The sequence below is a fragment of the Myotis nattereri genome (genome assembly GCF_964212035.1).
Source record: "Myotis nattereri genome assembly, chromosome: 7".
NCBI lineage: Eukaryota > Metazoa > Chordata > Mammalia > Chiroptera > Vespertilionidae > Myotis > Myotis nattereri.
In genome coordinates, this window is record NC_138082.1 from 47,576,029 (window position 1) to 47,585,497 (window position 9,469).

Sequence of the window (9,469 nt, forward strand, 5' to 3'; positions counted from 1 at the left end):
ATTGTCCTGGGGAGGGCGTCACTGCCAGAAAGTGGCATACTTTTTTTGGTCCCAAATATGTTGACATTTCACTGGTCTGTGAAATCCCAAAGTTTCCCAAATGGATTTGACATGGATTTATTTTTCTAAGGGAGTTGTTGCAAGTACAAGGAAGTGTTATCTCCGACAATACTGTGGCTTAAAGAACAAAGGATTTATTTCTCTCTTACACAATAGATCTGAGGTGGGTAGGCCAAGTCAGAGCACAGTTTTACTCCATGTAGTCATCCAGGACTTCACTTTCTTCCATGGTGTTATTCCAACATGCTCAGAGCCTTGACGTTGCATTAGGGTGTGTTGGCTTGGGTTTCAGCTGGCAGGAACAGAAAGAAGTAATAACATTTTAAGACCTAAACCAGGAAATAGCACATGCACTTTGGCTGTAATTCTGTCAATGAGAACATGGCCAAATTCAATTACAAAGTGGGAAATGTAATATTGGTGTGTGTCCTGAAAGAAAAGAAAAAGGTATTTTGGTGGAACATTAACAGTCTGGACCACATATCCCATTTAAAGGTAGTTGGTTGCACCCTAGCTGGTTTGGCTCAGAGAATAGAGCGTCGGCCTTCTGACTAAAGGGTGTCCCAGGTTCAATTTCAGCCAAGGGCACATGCCTGGGTTGTGGGTTAGATCCCGCCCAGTAAGGGGCGTGCAGGAGGCAGCCAACTAATGATTCTATCTCATCATTCTGTCTCTCTCTCTCTTTTCCTCTTTGAAATCAATAAAAATATGTGACCATTCTACACTGTGAGCAGACACGAGATTTTGCTGTGATGTTGCTAATGTTTTGAACTATGTTTAGCCTCCAGCTCTCTTACTATAACTTAAGGTCACTTTTAATATCAGATTTAAAACAAAATAAAATAATTTAAAAATAATCAGAACAGGGATTTCCAAGGAATGACTTCAGTTAGCCCTTGACTTATTTTGCATGCCTTTTTAAAAGGTAGGATTATTATTACTATTATTTTAATATATATTTATTGATTTCAAAGTGAAAGGGAGAGAGATAGAAACATTAATGATGAGAATCATTGATTGGCTGCCTCCTATGCACCCCACACTGGAGATTGAGCCCGCAACCAGGGCATGTGCCCCAGGAATCGAACCGTGACCTCCTGGTTCATAGGTCCATGTTCAACCACTCAGCTATGCTGGCCAGGCTATTGTTATTTTTAATCCTCACCTGAGGACATGTTTAGAGAGAGGAAGGGAGAGAGAAACATTGATGTGAGAGAGAAACATTGATTTGGTTGTCTTCTGAACATGCCCCTACTGGGGATCAAACCCGAGACCCAGGTATGTGCCCTTACCAGAATCAAACCAGCAACCTTTCAGTGCACAGGATTATTGTCAACCAACTGAGCCACTTTGACCAGGCTAAAGATAGGATTTTTAAATTAAAGTTTAACATATATTCACAAACCATAAGTATACATTTTACAAAGTGAGCATACAGATGTAACCTCCACCAGCTTATGACAAAGAGCAATATGAGCATCCCAGAAGTCTCCATGTCTCTCCTCAGTAATTCTGCCACCCCACCCAACCCACCCAGTAATTATATCTCTTCACCCCACCCTACAAAGATAACCTTTATCCAGAGCTCCATCAGCATATATTACTTTTGTCTATTTCTGAACATTATCTAAATGAAATTATGAATATGTATTTATTTCTGGCTGGCTTTTTGCTCAATATTTGTGAATTATCAATATTGCTGTATGCAACAATAGTTTGTTCTAATTTCTGTGTAGTACTCCATTATTTGGGTGTATTAGTCAGGGTTCTCTGAGAAACAGAACCAATAGGCCAGTGGTCAGCAAACCGCGGCTCGTGAGCCATATGCGGCTCTTTGGCCCCTTGAGTGTGGCTCTTCCACAAAATACCACGTGCGGGCGCACATACAGTGTGGTTGAAACTTTGTGGCCCATGCGCAGAAGTCGGTTTTTGGCCTGGGCGAGTCTATTTTGAAGAAGTGGCATTAGAAGAAGTGGGAGGTGTCGGTTGGTTGGGCGACGGGAGACGCGGCACAGGCGAGACACGGGATACAAAGCGCGGGGGAGGTGCGTGCGATTCATGCACGAGTTGAGTGAGCCAGTCAGTCAGCAGTCTCATTGTGCAGTGGTTAGTGCTAGTCGCGTCCGCAAATCGTACGCGGGTGACAAAAGTACCTACTCAAAGCATAAAGTTACCTGTATTTTTCCAACCAGCTGCAAATCCTACAGGTATTTTTGTCATCAATTTAAGAATTGTTATTTTGTGTTGGTGGCTTTATTATCATAAAACCAGAGGCCGGTGCACAAAAATCTGTGCACTGGTGTTGGGGGCATGGGGGGTGTCCTTCAGCCCCACTTGTGCCCTCTCACAGTCTGGGACCCCTTGGGAGATAACCACCTGCTGGCTTAGGCCCACTCCCCAGGTGGCAGATGGCAGGCCTGATCCCTTGGTGCCTGCCCCGCCTCCTCGGGTTGTGCACAGGGCAGGGCCAATCCGGGGTTTGGGGCGCCGCCCCGGGTGGGTTGCACACGGGAAGCTCAGGCAAGCCGGCCGATTGCTGCTGCTCTGCCCAGCTGCCCCGGGTCGGGTCGCACACGGACGCCCGCCGCCCCAGGTCGCAGATAGCAGGCCCGGATGGCGGCAGGGCAGGCGGGAAGGCGCTGTCCTGCCCTGCCTGCAGTATGCAAATTAGCCGCCATCTTTGTTGGCGGTTAATTTGCATATCGTGCTGATTAGCCAATGGGAGGCATAGCAAAAGGTATGGTCAATTACCATGTTTGTCTATTATTAGATAGGATGAAACATTTTTTTAGGTGCCCTGTTTGACATGGCTACAAAGAAGAAGGAAAGAAAACGGAAGACGAAAACTGTGAATTTAAAGTTGAATGGACTGAGACTTTTGCGTTTATTCAAAACTTAAATGGCCTTCCAACCTGTCTTATTTGTCAGGAAAAATTGGCGCATAACAAGAAATCAAATTTGGAGAGTCACTTTACAACTAAACACGTGTCATTTAGTACTAAATATCCTGTCAGTGATGCAAGGAAGAAAGCAGTTGAGGAACTTCAGAAGAGTCAAGAAAAATCAAGTTCTGTATTTAATTACTGGATGCAATCTTCCAACAATGTTAATATTGCAAGTTTTGTGGTTAGTCAAGAGATTGCTAAGAGAGGAAAACCATATATTGACGGTGAATACATAAAAAGTTGTTATATAAATGCATCCAAAGAGCTATTTCGGGATTTTAAGAACAAAACCAATATTCTAAAAAAAATTAAAGTGTTACCATTGTCTGCTAAAACAGTGAGAGATAGAACAGTCAAAATGTCTTCGAATATAACCAACCAGCAAGTCGAAGATCTTAAATTGGTTTCAGCTTTTTCAATAGCAGTTGACGAGACTTGTGACATAAATGATACAGTGCAAATTTCACTTTTTGTATGATTTATTTCATCTACAGGTCTTAAAGAAGAACTTTTAGGATTATTGTCACTCAAAGGTCAAACACGTGGAGAGGATATAGCAAATGCTGTAATTGAGTGCATTGAAAAACATCATATTCCACTCGATCAAATTGTCTCAATTTCAACAGACACGTCGAAAAGTATGATCGGCATAAGAAACGGGTTTGTTGCTATTTTGAAAGAAAAAATTAACCACGAGATTCTTACCATTGCATCATTCATCAAGAAGCACTTTGTGCGCAGACATTTCCAGAGGAAATTTGCAAAGTTATGGAATTAGTGATTAAGATTATCAACTCCATTATAGCTAAAGCTCTTAATCATCGCCAATTTAAAGAATTTTTAGTTGAAATGGAGAGTGAGTATGCAGATCTTCTGCTGCATAGCAAGGTACGTTGGTTATCAAGAGGAAACGTTTTGAAATGTTTCGCTTCCTTATTATCAGAAATTAAAGCATTTCTCCTTGAGAAGGGTGTTCACTATCCAGAACTAACGAACAATCAGTGGATCCAAAAATTTTATTTCATGGTAGATGTTACGTCTCATCTAAATCAGCTTAATCGTAAACTACAGGGGAAAGGAAACACGGTTTTTTTGGTGTTAGAAGAAGTTATTTCATTCGAAAACAAATTATCTCTTTTTGTTCAAGATTTTGAAAGAGAAACTTTGATTCACTTTCCAAGCCTGTTGAAATATCGCCAAGAAAATAATTCTGATGTTGGCATTTGCTATTTCAAAACAACACTTTTAAATATGAGGGAAGCTTTTCTCAACAGGTTTCAGGAATTCAGAAACAGCAAAGCGACATTAGCCTTTGTTAAAAAACCTCTCAATGCTACTGTAACAGAATTAAATTTTTCTCCCTTTAATATTGACATTGGCAACTTTGAAATGCAATTGTTGGTTTTAAAAAACAAAGGACTGCCGAAACCGGTTTGGCTCAGTGGATAGGGCGTCGGCCTGCGGACTGAGGGGTCCCAGGTTCGATTCCGGTCAAGGGCATGTACCTGGGTTGCGGGCACATCCCCAGTGGGAGATGTGCAGGAGGCGGCTGATCGATGTTTCTCTCCCATCGATGTTTCTAACTATCTCTCTCCCTTCCTCTCTGTGAAAAATCAATAAAATATATTTAAAAAACAAAAAACAAAAAAAACCAAAGAACTCTGGAGCTCGAAGTTGGAACGTCTTTGTGCTGATACAGAAATAAATATTGAAGAGCCGAAACCGGTTTGGCTCAGTGGATAGAGCGTCGGCCTGCGGACTGAGGGTTCCCAGGTTCGATTCCGGTCAAGGGCATGTGCCTGGGTTGCGGGAGCAGGAGGCGGCTGATCGATGTTTCTCTCCCATCGATGTTTCTAACTCTCTATCTCTCTCCCTTCCTCTCTGTAAAAAATCAATAAAATATATTTTTTAAAAAAAGAAATATTGAAGAAAAACAAATGTGAACTTAGTTCACAGCACAAGTGGTCTGCTTTGAAAGACCTGGAGAAGGAAGATATGTTGACTTTTAGCACCTGGAATCGTGTTCCTGACTCATATAGTCAACTGAAAAAACTAGCGTTAGCTGTTCTTTCCTTATTCGGGTCTACATATTTATACAAACAATCATTTTCAAGCATGAACCTTATCAAGAGTAAATTGAGAAGTCGTCTTATTGATGAGAACCTGGAACTGTGCCTAAAATTAGAAACAACAACATACAAACCTGACTTACCCAAACTTTCCAAGGAGATGCAAGGCCATTGTGCACATTAGTGTTTGTCGGTCATTGTCATGATTTAATTTTATGGATATTGTAAGGTAAATTGTAAGGAATTTAATTTTATCAATAAATAACATCGTTATTAAGTATGATATCAAGTTTTATTCAACATACCTATAGTTTAACTAAGACTTAAAACTTTAAGTAAAGTTTATTAAGTTAATTTTAGGGAACGTTGTGGAGTGAAAGAAGATGTAGTGTTGAGGACTGAGAAAGGTATGTTGAGATGGTTTGGACATATAGAGAGGATGAACGAAAGGAGACAGACGAAACAAGTATACAAGACGAGTGTGGATGGGAGAGTTGGAAGGGGTCGACCTCAGCGAACGTACCTCAATCAGATTGAGGAGGTTTTTAGCCAAGGCCAGCTTAGGAGTACCCTAATTAAGTTAATAACAATGTACCTACCTATATAGTTTAAGTTTAAAAAATTTGGCTCTCAAAAGAAATTTCAATCGTTGTACTGTTGATATTTGGCTCCGTTGACTAATGAGTTTGCCCACCACTGCAATAGGCTATATTTAGGAAGATATTTATTATGAGAAATTGGCTCATGTGAGTATGAAGACTGATAACACTCACAATCTGCTTTCTGCATTCTGGAGACCTTGGAAAGCTGGTGGTGTAATTCTAGTTCACTACCAGGGGAGCTGATGGTGAAAATCCCAGTCCAAAAGCAGGAGAAAAACCAATGTCCCAGCTCAAACAGGAAGGTAGAAAGTGAAATGGGAGAATTCCTCCTTTATGTGCCTTTTTGTTTTATTCAGGTGCTCCATGGATTGGATAATGTCCACCCACATTGGGAGGGCAATCTACTAAATCCACCAATTCAAATGCCTGAATTCTTGCCTGGCCAGCATGGCTCAGTGGTTGAGCGTCAACCTATGAACCAGGAGGTCATGGTTCGATTCCCAGTCAAGGGCACATGCTTATGTTGCTAGCTCGATCCCAGTAGGGGGCATGTAGGAGGCAGCTGATTGATGTTTCTCTTTCTTCATTGATGTTTCTTTCTCTCTCTCCCTCTCCCTTCCTCTTTGAAATAAATAAAAACATTAATTCACCACCTCCCCCCACAGCGATCATGAATGGTTGAACAAATGCCCAATGCTCCCCTGGTTGCAAATCTCATGGGGACACTTAAAAAAAGAGCAGAGAGCACGTTCATCATGGGTCCTTTGTCTTCAAGCTGGTGCCCCGACTGAGGATCAAACCCGAAACCTAGGTATGTGCCCTGTCTGGAAATCAAATCCAAAAGCTTTTTGGTATATACTCCAACCAACTGAGCCATCTGGCCAGGGCTGGGTAATTTTATTTTATTTATTTATTTATTTTTTTATTATGGTTCTTTTAAAAAAATACTTTTATTGATTTTTTACAGAGAGGAAGGGAGAGAGATAGAGAGTTAGAAACATCGATGAGAGAGAAACATCGACCAGCTGCCTTCTGCACACCTCCTACTGGGGATGTGCCCGCAACCGAGGTACATGCCCTTGACCAGAATTGAACCCGGGACCCTTCAGTCCGCAGGCCGACGCTCTATCCACCGAGCCAAACTGGTTTTGGCTGGGTAATTTTATTTTTAAAGACTGTTATTGATGAAGAATTAGGAACAAGACAGGTGTGCCCAGGGAGGGTCTGGACCATGTAAACCATTTGCTCCTAAGTGTCCTTGGTTGGGAAGATAAAACCTTATGATTCATTAACTGGTTGTAAATTGTTTAGCATTGTTTAATTATTTTGTTTCAGTTTTCTTTATTCCACTTGTCAAAGAATTTCCCAAGCTTCTTACATCCTGCCACAATATCTCATTTTAATTTTGATTTGAATTTCCCTAATGATTATTGATGTTGAGCATTTTTTTCATGTCCTTATGGTCATGGAGAAATGTCTACTCAAGTTCCTTGCACATTAAAAAATATTTTTATCATTGAGTTGTAGGAGTTCTTTAAATATTCTGGCTATTAATCCCTTAATCAGATACAATATTTGCAAATATTTTCTCCTGCCTTCTAGATCAAGTTTTCTAAAATACCTAATAATAATTGCCCTGGCCCAAGTGGCTCAGGATTAGAGCTGGAGCACTGAAGGATCTCAGGTTTGATTCCTAGCCAAGGGCATGTATCTGAGTTGCAGGCTTAATTCCTGGCCTGTGGGGAAGAGTGTGGGAGGCAACCAATCTATGTGTCTCTCTCACATTGATATCTCTTCCCCCCCCCCCCCCCCCCACACACACACACACACTCTTTCTAAAAATCAATGGGAAAAATGTCCTCTGGTGAGGATTAAAAAACACAAAACACAATAAAAAAACCTAGTAATACATTTACCCTTGCTTCCTCAAAGCATCCAATGTAAAGAAAAGCCCCTCTTAAGTCTCCCCCAAATCATTTAACACAAGGCTAAAAACTGTAAGTTCCTCTTAACACCTTAATTTAACATCCCCTGGGGTGTGTTCTGCTTCATTGCAACCAGTCAAATTTGTTTAATTGTAGGTGTATTCCTGGTGGTCTTTGATTGAAGGGCATTGTCATAGGTCGTGCTCAGTTTCATCCCTATACCGTAGTAAGAAACAAAATTCCACACGTGTCTTTTCCATATTTACGTTTTCAAATTTTATTTTTCTAAATATTAATTTTTATTGTATGTTATAAAAATGCCAGTCTTCCATGACTGAGACAAAACCTCAGATAGCTGAGATACACTGACCTAAACGACTTGCAACACTTCAACAACTCTGGGATGCGGGGCCCAGCGCCTCTCCCAAAGAGGAACTACAATGCCCATAATTCCTCCAACCGCGTAAGCGACGTCTATTCGCCCGACTTTGCCGCGACGTCCTCTGGGGCATGTAGTGCTTGCATTCCGCCTTGCACGCTGTGCTCACCGGCATTTTTTTTCCGGTTTGGGGACGCCCAGCACCAGAGGAAAGGTGATGTCTCTCGAGTAAAGACTAACAACTGTGCTATGAGGGAAGGGTGAGCAACACCACTGCGCCCACTGTGTCTATTGTTGGGGATCAGGAACAGCCTTTACTTCTGACCTATCGTTACCAGCTTTCGCGTGGATCCTTCTAAAAAGTTGCTGGGCGTTGGAGGAAGTATTTGCGGGCAAGTCAGGGTCAGGTCGCTGCGGTGGATTTTCCTTTCCCACCAGCATGTTTTCAGGCGCGGGCACAGGGTTCACCTGAGAAACCGAGGCCTCCTAGGTGATTGGATATTTTTAGAGCGCGAAGGTCCAGGGCCGGGGCTGAGCCCACGCCGGCCGAGCCGGGAGACCACGTTTATTCGTTCAGCGCTGCTGTGTGCGGGGCGCGGAGGGTGCCCGTCACTTGCGAAGGGTATCACCACTTACCCTGTACTGAACCATCGGTACTAAACTGACCGGGAAGAAACTAAACCAGTTGGCAGATGGTACCTATCTCTCACTGATAGCCCCAAGGTCCCTCCTTTGGTTAAATGCCTTCCCCAAGGTTACTTCTTGGGGCGGAGCTGGCGACTTGACACTGGTATTGTAATCACTGAGTTGCTTCCACTTTCAGTGGTGGAGAGAGGGGAGAATCTTGAAGATAACGTTGCTTTGTGCAGGGTTTTCTGTGTTGTGTGTGACCCAGGTGGCCTTGGGTCAGGTTGCTGTCCTGATTGCCACACAGTCGCCAATACTTGGTCTTACCGTTTTTTTCTTGTGGGCTTGGCACAGTCATGGAGAGGAGTCTGAGCGTACGTTTAGTGTTGGGTTGTTAGTGTAATGAGGTGTTCAAGTTGAAAGAGTCGAAATAATGGGTATGATTGCCCCAGCTTCACTAGTACTAGAGTAGTTTTTAAATCTTTTTCAACCTAGCTTTTCTTATCTGTAAGATGCAAACGACAATATCTACCTGGCAGGTCCGGAAAATTTAATGGCATAATAGATTTTGAAAGTCCTTTTTAGAATGTTGCAGAAGTATTAGATGATGTGATTTTAGTCCCAGCTTTAAAACCATTGTTTCTCAACTAGCAATATAAACATTTATGTTTTAATTATTTTTAAAAATTGATTCTAGAGAGAGAAAGAGGGAAGGAAGGAAGGAAGGAAGGAAGGAAGGAAGGAAGGAAGGAAGGAAGGAAGGAAGGAAGGAGAGAAACACTGACTTGTTGTTCCTCTTATTTATGCACTCATTGGGTTAGTTCTTTTTTAAAAACATTCTTTATTGTTGAAAGTATTACAT